Below are 10,275 nucleotides of genomic sequence, written 5' to 3' on the forward strand. Positions count from 1 at the left end.
AGGAGGAGGAAGAAGAAGAAGAAGAAGAAGAAGAAGAAGAAGAAGAAGAAGAAGAAGAAGAAGAAGAAGAAGAAGAAGAAGTCATCAAACAAACAACGTAGACCAAGAATTTAAGAAGACATTAGAACTTGCACTCACGGTCATCAAAGCAGTTATTATTATAAATCCATTAAGTAAGGTCATATGGTTAAACAGAGTTGTGAAGATTTTTAAAGTGTTCAAATAAAACTTTAACAAATGAAAATTTACAGTACTGACGAAAAGCAAACTCCATATGAATACTGGGAGCAAACCTGAAGGCACAGGTATAGAAACTATCCAAAATAAAGCAGAGGAAATGGGAAGAAAGATAAACACAGTCCCCAAGCTTCATGGAGCTCTAGTCCATGATGGAGATTCAGCAAATAAACCATCAGGAAGAAGGAATGACATAAGATTTGTTTTTCCCCAAATTTTACAGCAATTACAAACCCACACATCTAAGTGCAATCAACAAACATAAAGGAAAATGAAGAGCAGCTATGGCATGGCAAGTAATTCACTCAAAGCCAGTCATAAAGAAAAAACCTATAGGACACTGAAATATATTCACTTACTCCATATGTATTACATTTATCATATGTACATACATATTGCATGCAGACATACATACATATATATACATGCATATGGTATATAAGTATACAGATAGACATGCATATGAACAAAGATAACTTCCGATAAAATACTATGCAAGTGAGAAAATAGTGAAGTAGCTTTTTTAAAGGGCTATTAGAGATTCTATAGCAAACAAAAACAATGCAAAAAGAAGAAAATAAAGATGTTTCTAGACATACAAACACTGAAAGCCTTCATCACCATCAGATTTGTGCTACAAAACACGTTTATAAATCAGACTTTGAGGCCTGGGAAGATGACAGCATGAGGGACTTAGGATAAGCACACAGTGAAGAACACTGCAAATGGTAAGTACATGGGGAAGCGCAGAAGGTAATTTTACCATGGAAATGTCTTTAAAATAGTATGTATGTGCTCTTTAAAGTAAGAAGATAGGTTTTTAAATATTTACAGTTGAATCAGTTGTGTATGTATGAGGTGCTTGTGTGGAGTGCACGCTCATGTATGCACTAGCACATGCCTGTAGAGGTCAGAGGTTGACATGGGGTTTCTTCCCTCACTCACTTTACATCCAGATTGCTCCCTCCCTCCCCCCAGCATTGCCCCTCCCCCATCTCACCCTCCCCTTCTCCTCCAGCCCACCCCAGCATATCAAGGTACATCTGCTCCCACCAGACAAGGCAGCTTATTTAGGGGAACTAGATCCACGGGCAGGCAGGGGTAAGCACCCACTCCAGTTGTTGGGGAACCCACATAAAGACCAAGCTGCACATCTGCTACATATACTGGGGGAGGGGTTGGTAGCTCTTCCCCCATATATTGAGCAAGGTCTCACGTTTGAACCCAGAGCTTTCCTATTATGATGGACTAGCTAACCTGCTTGCTCTGCCTTATCAGTGCTGAGATTACAGAGGCTGCCATGTCTGTGTGGGATTTACATGATGCTGGGGGTTTGAACTGTGTTCTTCATCCTTGCCAAACGAGTGTTTTACTCTCTGAGGCCATCTCCCTGGCCCCGGAATATAAACCAACTTCCATGGCCTTTCAGTCACTACTTCAAAATCACAAACTCACATCAGAATATTTTAGATCTGACAGTCTATAAACATTAAGACTATGGCCATATTATTTCAAAATGCTATCATAATTGACTTTATTCTTTTGAGAATATAATAGAAGTTTGGTTTATTGCATTTGTTTCCATAGACAAGAAGCAGTAGCATCAAAGGACTATTATAGTTAGCAGGCAAGTCAGCACAGAAGTACAGGATGTGGCTTCCGCTGAACTTAGTAAATAGCAAACACTACTGTTCTGTATAATACTAAACTCAAACATTTGTATTCGTGTGGGTAAATGTTAAAAATTAGGTCAGACAAGTAGATAAGAGATTTTTAAATATATTTATAGCAAACCCTTCCCTTCCCAACCACTGCAAATGAGCACAGGCCCAAATGCACAGCATCAGGGCTTTCTAGGGGAATTGTTTATCAGGGAGGTTTGGGGAAATGGTAACAAAGGTAGACTAGATTTTCCATCTTCTGAGGCTGGTGAAAGAAATAACAGCATCAAAACTTGGCTGTGGGTGCAGGAGTCTAAAATTCTATAGACAGGTTTTCTCTGGGTACATAAAATCTATTCGGAGGTACATCCACAAGTTCTCTCAATGAGCAGTCGTGCTGAAATGGAAAGGAAAATACAGAGGAAGTGCATCTTTTGGGGATGAGGGCAAGGCGGATTTCAAGATGAAAATCCAGTACACACAAGACTGACTTGGGAGCAGGAGTGATTCATCACAAAGCATAATGCAGAGTCTTTTGTGTAGATCATTGTGAATAGAAATGCTGAGGGCCCATAAAGCCCGAGGGTGGCTAAGTTGGGCTGAGCAAAAGATAAGTCTCTGCGGAAATCTGTGCATTCACACATTTCCATGAAAGTCGAGTATGAAAATGCCAACAGGAAATCAAAAGTAATAGAAATTTCTAATATGTTGCTACATGCCATCAGAGTTTGCTTTAGTTAATCTGCAGAGTTAGCCTCTAAAATAGTCTCAGTGTGTGTGTGGGATTAGATGAGACAGAATAACTGCATGTCCAATACTAAGGCTAATGTATGCATGAAGGATGATAACCTTAGTCTTGTTCTCACAGACCCACGAGTTTTGTGAAAGACTCTGGTCATTTGAAAGAAGAAACCCCTTCCCTTCTCGACAAGACAGCCTATGGTATTGATTTCATGTCTTTTGGGGAACATCTGTGAAGCTTAAGATGATGGAATTACTTATGTAACAAATGGATTCTGATACATTTAAATTCACTTAATGCTCCCCACTTTTCCCTAAACAGAGAAAGGTCAAAGGGCACAATGGGCAAAGAAATCAATACTAAAGAGGGACTATCCAAAGATGGCATTTCTAAATAACTAATTGTAAATCTGTTCAGAATACCAGCAAACACTGTAGGTAATCTTAACTATCAGCTACCACAGCATAAACAATGATGTTGGAGGTAAGGACGGTGGTGGAGGTAGTGGTATTAATGAAAGTAATGTAGATAATCCAAGTTTAAATGGCTTATTAGGAAAGATAATGATTAAAATATAGAGACTAGCAAATATAAGAGAACCCAGCTCACTAGGGGGAGGGGTCAGAGAGGGAGAGAGAGGGAGGGAGGGAGAGAGGGGGGAAGAGGAGGGGGAGAGGAAAAGAGAAAGGGAGAGGCAGAGAGAAAGAGGAGAGGGAAAGAGGGAAGGAGAGATGGAGGGAGAGGAAGGCAGAGAGACAGACAGAGGAGATGAGGAGAGGAGAGGGGAGAAATAGAGGGAGAGACAGAGAAGGAGAGAGTGAGAGAGAGGGAGGGACAGAAAGGGAGAGAGGAGGGAGAGAGGGAGAGAGGAAGAGAGAGAGAGGGAGAGAGAGAGACAGAGAGACGGAGGGAGAGGGGGAGAGAGAAAGGGAGAGAAGTGCTGAGAGAGGGAGAAATAGACAGGCAAACAGACAGACAAACAGACAGAGAGGGACAGAGAGAGGCAGACAGGCAGACAGAGAAGGAGGTGATAAAGCCTGGTTTGGGTAAAATGGTGAGTAAGGCTGGACCTCCAGATTAATAAGGACATGATGGAAATCACAGGGTCCTGATGGAAAAGGTGACATGCAATATTGCTGGTCATTTGAGGAAAGAATGAAAGCAACCTGAAGAAATATGTTGCAGTTTTTGAACTAATATGGCAGAATCCATTCATCTAGTAATGACGTAATCAAACAACAATAGCCTACCACTGCCAAAAATGAGTCATAGTATTGAATAAATGAACAAATGATTCTGAGACAAGACATTATCCTTGGGCATGATTGTCCACCAACCACATGAGACTGATAGTTAAATCAAATGAAGTAGACTCAAGTCTTTGTCCCCCACTGGGTATAGTGCTGCTTCTCAGACACACGTGGCAACTAGCTGTGGTATTAGGAAACATGGGCATAGATCTCGATAGGTAGAGAGTCCTACAGAAAAGCTGTGATGCCCATCCCTGTGAGCAGGAGCAGGCCAGGGGTGAAGAGATCTAAATAGCATGCACTAAGCCAGTTAGAACACTTACTAACAACATTTCATGTGTGAGTCCGTATATTAACCGTTAAGGTTACACTGGGCCCCACCCCTGGAGGCCCTGCAGATGTGGCTGCTGTGTCACATGTGTGTCAGTAGGAGGCAGAGAGGAGAGAAGCCATGTCTCTGCTCAGAGTTCTGATCTATGAACATCTGAATGATTAGTAGCCCAACATTCCCTGAGAAACGAGAGCCTGAGATGATCACTCGTCCATTGCCAGGGTTATTCAAGACAGAGAGTTCGCCTAGGGACCACTAATGTGGTGCCACAAAGGCCCAGACATGCTTCCAGCCAGAGACTAGAAGAACTAGAAGACTAGAAGTGAGTCTGAAACAAACAACCCTTGCATAGGGTGACTCAGTTAGTCTTGGTGAGGAGCAATCAGGAATGACCATCAGACTGGTGCTATGGGCCCTGGACAGGGAGCTAGCCCACCAGTCCTGTGCCATGTGGATCTGGAGGGCAGATCATGTCTCAGATGACCCCTGCCTGGTGTCCTAGTGCACAAGAGAGACATAGCCCTACTGAGACCACTTCTGAGATGACCCCAGACACTTAGAGACCCCACGTGCCACAAAAAGAGCAAGTAAGTACTGGAAAAACGGAGAAATAGAAAGATGTGGGCACAATGAACAGAGGCAGAACTGGAGACTTGAGGGTAGTGAGAAACAGTCTGATATGAGTAGACAGTAATGTCACCTGGGACCATGGTGAGATCCTACCCTGTGCTGCCACTGGGGCCACTTCTGGGTCCATGGCCCTGAAGCAGCAGGGGTCTGTTACTATCAAAGGCCAAGTGGTCTGGGCTGCCTTCCAGGACATGTTGATGACTGAGGGCTGTACAAAACTGGCCCCACTCCTCACCTGGGCATCATGGGAGAGCGGACCCCAGGGACCTGAGAGCAGGAAAGCTGACTCCATCTCTAGCCAGCTAAGGTACTCAGGAAAACAGGCCCTACACATCTCAGGAGTTGCAAGTGAACCAACCCCAAGGATATGAGCATGGGAGGGCTGGCCCTACCATTCATCTCCCGTGCAGTGGCATGAACAGAGTGATTTCCTCCTTACCTCTTACCCTTCACCACCTGGGGCATACAGGAGAGCTGCACCTGCCCCTAACTACCTAAAGCACCCAGAAAAGTGGGCCCTGTACCTTGCCTGGGCAGCACAATAAAGCTGACACTGGTTGCAGAGGCCCCAATTGAGCCATACAGAGGGTGGGAGTGAAAGAGAGCTGGCCTCATCTCTTGTCTGCTGGGTGGTGGCTCAGGTGAGAAAGAGATGCCTTCCTCCCCTATGTAATCCCCCAGGAAAGCAGGCCTCCAAGGACAGAAGAGCAGGAGAGCTGGCCCAAACCCTCACCAGCTGCAACCGTTGAGAGAGTGGTCCTGCTTCTCCCCTGTGCAGCACGGTAGAGCTGGCCCTGTTGCATGGAGGAGGGGGGCTGCTGATGAGCCAGCCCCAAAGACTTGAGAGCAGGTGATCCATTGGTCTGACTGGCTCAGATATCTCACAGGCTCAGAGCCAGGTCTTTTAATTGATCCACTACAAACTCCGTCTATGAACTACTGGAATACATGAAGGGGTCAGTCTTACAGATCCAAACCTATATGATCTCCATGACACAGAGCAACAACAGGATATCTGAGAGGAGTCTCAATGAGGTTCCACAATTGATAGTGTAGCAGAAGCCAGAGGCCTTGTACCAGACCAATGAGTCATTGAAATGAACATTTGTAAGCAAAGAAGTATGGACAAAAGGGTGTACTGTGACACATTACAGCTTCCACAGTGAGACTTTTTTCTCTGTTTTGGGAGGGGGATGTGTAAGGGTGGGTAAAAGGGGAGGGCAAGGAGAAGATGAGTGATATTGGGGTACATGATGTAAAATTTACAAAGAACCAACCACAAGTTACATACACTCACACACACACACACACACACACAGAAGCAGTGGTGACAGAGGCCTTTAATCCCAGCACTTGGGAGGCTGAGGAGTGGATCTCTATAATTCAAGCCTGGTCTATAGAGCAAGCTCTAGGACAGCCAGGGCTACAAGAGAAAGCCTGTTTCAAAAAAGAAAATCAAATCAACTCCTGCCCTCATAGACTCACAATGCAATAAGAAATAAAAAGATATAAACAGCTGGTAGATCAAACAGTATTACTGAGGCATCAGCTGTGAGGCATATACTCCATGCTGTGAAAAGCAATATGACGGGCACACTCTCTGGCCTACAGAGTTTCTATCTAGCTGATGCCCGCAAGAGAAGGAACACGATGTAAAATGTGTTAATTAGTGAATTAAGCACAAATCCGTGAGTCAACTATGGAATTCTCTCTCCCTTATGGGTTTTTATTGAGATGATAATCTACAGAGATACCGTATTTCTGATACTGATTTCTGAATACGTGTTTAAAAGGAATTAGTGCTATGGAGCAGACATTCCACTTTTCCTATTTGTGCTTCAGGCATAGCAGACAAAGGCTGGGGTGGCTCATACCTGTAATGTAAGCACAGAGGGGAATGGCTACGAGTTCAAGCTCATCACCGGTCACTTAGTGAGTCCAGGGCCACCCAGGACAAGGCACTGCATCAAGCAAAACACAACACAAATGCCTGAACAGTGGAAAGATGAAGATGAAGTCCTCACCAAAGAGCAGGCATGAACGTCAGCATCCAGCATCCTTGTCACATGTCACATCTCCACGTTTGCTCTCCGGCCATTTCTGAATAAAGCTTGCTCATTGACACAGAAGAAGTCAGAATCTCCACAGGGAGAATCATATTTTTTTTTCAAAAAACAAAAAACAAAATCTACACCCTTTTCAGTGGATTGCTTAGTGATGGAATTTCAGTCTCAGATGCATATGGAGTCTGATGACCCTGCACCAGGGCCTTGAAGTTAATATTGCTTATTTTTCTAAAAAAAAAAAAAAAAAAAAAAAAAGCCTACTGCTCCAGGGATATTTACTGCACTTACCCTGATAGGAAATGAGGAGCAGAATTTGAGGCTCCATCCTGCACCCTGAAACCCAACACTGGCAAGGTTGCTTCAACTGCTGCATGACTCGATCCAATTTCCTCTCACTTCATCCCTTCTGTTGCTCACATGTAGTGTTTGTTCACTGGGTTTGGGTTTGACTAACTCCTAAAATCTATAAGCAGAAAGCATTTATATTTTATGTCACCGCCTACTTAACAAAATGTGCAGATCAGCAGTCTAGGCAAAACCAGCTCACTCTTCTTGTGGCTTTTGTCGGGACTGCAAGTGCTACCTCGTCCTTCCCATCAAGGTATAGTCAGGAAGGGGTCATAGCTCTGGAGTGAGGCTACAGGATGGGTGTAAATTGCCCAGTACCTTAAATGCATCGCTACATTTCAAAAGTGTGAAAATGCTGCCTTCTGTAAAAGAAGAAGAAGGAGAAGGAGAAGGAGAGAAGAAGAAGGAGAAGGAGAAGGAGAAGGAGAAGGAGAAGGAGAAGGAGAAGGAGAAGGAGAAGGAGAAGGAGAAGGAGAAGGAGAAGGAGAAGGAGAAGGANAGGAGAAGGAGAAGGAGAAGGAGAAGGAGAAGGAGAAGGAGAAGGAGAAGGAGAAGGAGAAGGAGAAGGAGAAGGAGAAGGAGAAGAAGAAGAAGAAGAAGAAGAAGAAGAAGAAGAAGAAGAAGAAGAAGAAGAAGAAGAAGAAGAAGAAGAAGAAGAAGAAGAGAGTTTCTTCATGCAGTAGCTTCTACTATGGGCTTTACACATTAATACACTTCAATTCCTAAGCCTCCAAGAACCTCAGCTGTTATCTCAGAGTACTGCTAGGGATCTCTGCAGAGAAGATTGAGATGAGGAGAGCCTGCAGTGATCAGAGAATTTGTCACAGGGGCAGGGGAGATGGGATATGCATCGAACCCCTAAGAAAAGCAAACAGGAGCTCAGCTTCCTAAGGGGCACAGTGTCCCAACAGAGCAGCAGAGGAGTAAAAGTCCAATATAGCTACAAAACAAGGACTTGATCTCTCTAGTCAGAATATGCATTGTGAATGGAAACAGGAAAAAAAAATGTCCTCTCATTGCAAAGGGCAGAGGCTCAGCTCTGATGGTGTGTTGCTTGCATAACATAATCCCAGGAAACTGAGTGGTAGAACTGGCCTTGGAAATGCCCAGCTCAGGAAACAAAACAGTTGGGTTTTTACAAGTTGGTAACTCCCTCAGTCTGTCTGTTCCCAACTATCAAAAACTCAAGCCCCTTGCTAAAAGCAATAGTCTAACCTACAAAGACATTAGGTCTGGTCTGTGAATGAAACAGTGTCATGCAGGGATCATCAGTCTTTTACAGCTGTATCCCTAAATGAAAAACTAAAACTTACAAACAGAAACAAGTTTATTTCAGGGCTTTCTGAGTCCTGTTTGGATTAGGATATTTCTGTCCTCGTCAGTTGAGCTGAGGGTAGCTCACCATTCCTCTTTGTAAACTGCAGTGCTTGAGAAGGGTAGGCACCTGGACCTGGGTGAGACAGTCGCCATGTTCCAACAACCTGTCTTCCATCCACAGAACGGCCTAACACAGTCCAACTTGGGATATTCAGTTTTAAATGTTTGCAAATTGACTAAAGTATCCAGGAAAATCTTAAAGGCTTCTCATATGTATCAGGATATATACTACAACTCTGTAAAATTAATAAAAATTAGAAGTGGTTTCCAGGGTCCCACACCAAGCTTGTATCTCCCAGGAAAGCAGGAAGGGGATCTGGGCCAATGATTCTGATCAAGGGGACAAGAGCCATTTAAAGAAGAGATTTAAGTACATAAAATAGAAGAAAGGGGCAGAGTGTCTATGAATAGAATTCGAGGCACCACAGAGTAGAAAGGACTGCCGAGTAATAGAAGAACAAAGGAAGAGCATCTCAATAGACTTTTCAGTAGATCAAAACAGTGGCATCTGAAAAAGCCATAGAAAGAACCCCATGGCCAAAGAGGCGGTGAGAATTCATAATGTCCCCCGATTTAACTTAATAGTAGAAATCTACATACAGGAGGGGGGAAAATGGACTCAGAGCTTTTGATTTTAACCAAAATGGAAAGTTCAAATAAAAATTGAACAGCCTCCACCTATTCTTACTTTTAGATCTAAGCGAGACCTATAATCTTTGCTGCCTGCTGGGAAAATCAAACAAAGCATGATGCAGCGTCCGCTCTCACTCGGATCTTTAACCAGCATCTTCCAGTGTGCACTTCTCTCAAGGTGAATGACGGACCCCAAGAGCAGTGACAGCAGAGGCACACTTCAATGTGTGCACGAACAGCTTCCCCCGGAGACTTCACTTACTGCTGTGAGTAGAGAATGTGAGCTCAGACGACAGGCTCTGAAATCAGACCTGCATTCAATTTCTGATGCCACCCATAGTTGAATGACCCCGGGCAAGGTAGTTAACCTTTCAAACTCTCCCTTTACCTGGAGGTGGGAAAGAAAGCAGCAGAAGAAAATGTGGACCAGGCTGCCAGAGTATAGGTCTGGATTTGATAAAATTGCCCCAGAAAAATGAATAGGCTGTGTTCCATAGGCCTGAAACGCCTATAAAGCAATAGCACCCCATTGTCTTTGGGTCACAGACAGTATGGTGATTCCAAGTAGCTCTGCGGTCTGTTTTCTCTAGAAAAAAAAATTAGAAGGCAATGCTATGAGCTCCAAATCACAGTGCTGAATCCTTGAAATTATTAGTGGACCCAATCGGGAAAGGCCTTCTGCATGTGAAATAACATTTAAAGTGAATAAAGTCGGAGCCTAGGCTAGTGCGTGATAGTGATTCATCTGAAAGACTTCCATTCGGCTCTCACCACCATCATTCCACTGTGTGGTTCTACCATGATCACCATTAAAAACCCCAGAAGAGCTCTTCTTCAAGGGACTCGCACAACTCCAGTCAGGTGGCCTAAGCCAGTCAAATTTAAACTGTTTGTTCTCTGGGATGATCTTCTTCTTCTTCTTCTTCTTCTTCTTCTTCTTCTTCTTCTTCTTCTTCTTCTTCTTCTTCTTCTTCTTCTTCTTCTTCTTCTTCTCCTCCTC

At 43.9% G+C, this 10,275-nt stretch overlaps 1 protein-coding gene and 1 non-coding gene across 16 annotated transcripts in view; one reads left to right on the plus strand and one right to left on the minus strand.

The window, feature by feature from the left end:
• Nucleotides 1–10,275, minus strand: part of Hdac9 (histone deacetylase 9) — an 832,694-nt gene that overhangs the window by 816,693 nt on the left and 5,726 nt on the right. The gene's annotated exons all lie outside the window — the stretch shown is intronic.
• On the plus strand, nt 4,267–4,398 carry LOC115032857. Its single transcript, XR_003838516.1, has one exon. It is a non-coding gene; the product is annotated as a small nucleolar RNA SNORA17 (small nucleolar RNA).

The sequence above is a fragment of the Mus caroli genome, chromosome 12, assembly GCF_900094665.2.
Source record: "Mus caroli chromosome 12, CAROLI_EIJ_v1.1, whole genome shotgun sequence".
Classification (NCBI taxonomy): Eukaryota; Metazoa; Chordata; class Mammalia; order Rodentia; family Muridae; genus Mus; species Mus caroli.